Genomic DNA, 1,761 nt, shown 5'->3' with positions numbered 1-1,761 from the left:
GCTCTCCGCGCCCCGGAGCGCGTAGCGGAGCCCAGCCCCGCCGCGCTCCTTCCGACCCTCTCGCCGAAGGGACGGCCCCTCCTAACCTCTGCGTGCACGCCCGTCACGGGTTTACGGTCTAATGTTCAGAGAGACGCTCTCCCGTTAAGTCCGTTACTATGAAAGCCGCTTTCCTACCACCCTTCCTAGAAAACCCCTCTGGCGCAGGTCTTTACAGACAGAGGAATGGCCTAATGGGGCTAGTTCAAGAGAGAAAGTATCATCACCATTGAGTGCTTCAAGATCTCCCCCAGTACTTGCTTGACATCTAAAGAATCCAACTATCGAATTACCTTGGAGGGTCTGAAATGCATCTTAAAAGCAAGAACCAAAGCAGCTTTTTATTCGTATTACAGCACAGCAAGCCCTTTACTGAGGTTGCAGTGAAATGCTTTATTCAACAAGAGACTGCAAGCAGGTGATTAAATTTAGGCGTGGGACCTCGACAGATGTTTCTGCACCCTTTGGTGAGGATATTCAAACTCCACCATGATGGGAGAGACCCAAGTAATGTCAGCCATGCAAAATCTGAATACTAGAAATTCTTAAGTTAGGATTTTATTAAGTGCTTTGTGTTTAGCATTTAAAACAAAAGACAATAAAGGATAGACTGCATCACGCTTGGTATAGTTAAAATTATGCTAGTAAGGTATTTTCAGTATTTTAAAAATAAATTATACAATTCCCTGAAAGCTTCAAAAGGAAGTCTGTGCTCTTGTGAAAGAATAAGGTTCATTAAAGCATGTGTTTGAGCAAACCCTCCCATATATAGAATTAGATGGACTTTGCAAACAGATTTAAGTAAATAAAGGTAGGTCCAATTAGTGCATACTAAATCTTGACAGTATCCCCTTAACTTTATCACTTAAAAAAAGAAAAAACCTCTCTCCTACCCTTTTTGTTTTACTGCCACAACATCCTTCTTTCAACATCAAAAGCTTTAGATCAAAGCCAAGCTCAAACTAAATGCTTTAAATAGAAGCAACTTCACTATGAAGCATTACACAAAGAAGAACTTTTTAATAGAGATATCACAGTAGAAAATCTTACTATAGATTTTTATTTCACACTCACAACAGGTCTACTTAAAATGTGTATCAACAACATATTTTTTATTTTGTAAAGCCACAACAGATTTTCTACTAAATGGTAATTTTGAAAGCTCCTATAAATTGACTCTTGAACTCTGTGTGTTTGAATGAAGAAAGAAGAACAGGGCATAATTCAAAGAGAACGAACAAGAATATGAACAAAAAATTACGTTAGTGGCAAACAAAATTAATGCAACTACCCTAAACAATATTCCCTTGGATCAGTTAACAGATTAAATTGTGCATTCCCACAGAAGAAGTTATGGGAAAGACTGGGTCACAGAAACAATGAAACAGATTTATACTTTAAATCCTTTAAAGAATTACACTTCCTCTCCTGTCAAATGTTTGGAGAAAACTAGAGGAAAAAAGTTACACAAGACATTTGTCCTGGTTTCGGCAGGGATAGAGTTAATTTTCTTCCTAGTGGCTGGTACAGTGCTGTGTTTTGGATTTAGGGTGAGAACAAAGTTGATAACACACCCATGTTTTAGTTGTTGCTAGGTAGTGCTTACACTAGTCAAGGACTTTCCAGCTTCCCATGCTCTACCGACTGAGAAGGCTGGAGGTGCACCAGAAGCTGGGAGGGGGCACAGCCAGGACAGCTGACCCAAACTGGCCAGGGGGACTT

At 40.2% G+C, this 1,761-nt stretch overlaps 1 protein-coding gene across 1 annotated transcript in view; it reads right to left on the bottom strand.

The window, feature by feature from the left end:
- Positions 1-1,761, bottom strand: part of LOC103920405 (chromosome unknown open reading frame, human C9orf3) — a 193,565-nt gene that overhangs the window by 81,078 nt on the left and 110,726 nt on the right. The window lies entirely within an intron of this gene.

This window comes from Pygoscelis adeliae, unplaced genomic scaffold, assembly GCF_000699105.1.
Source record: "Pygoscelis adeliae isolate BGI_AS28 unplaced genomic scaffold, ASM69910v1 Scaffold45, whole genome shotgun sequence".
NCBI classification, from domain to species: domain Eukaryota; kingdom Metazoa; phylum Chordata; class Aves; order Sphenisciformes; family Spheniscidae; genus Pygoscelis; species Pygoscelis adeliae.
Note: the sequence above shows the minus strand (reverse complement) of the source record. Positions and strands in the feature narration are given on the sequence as shown.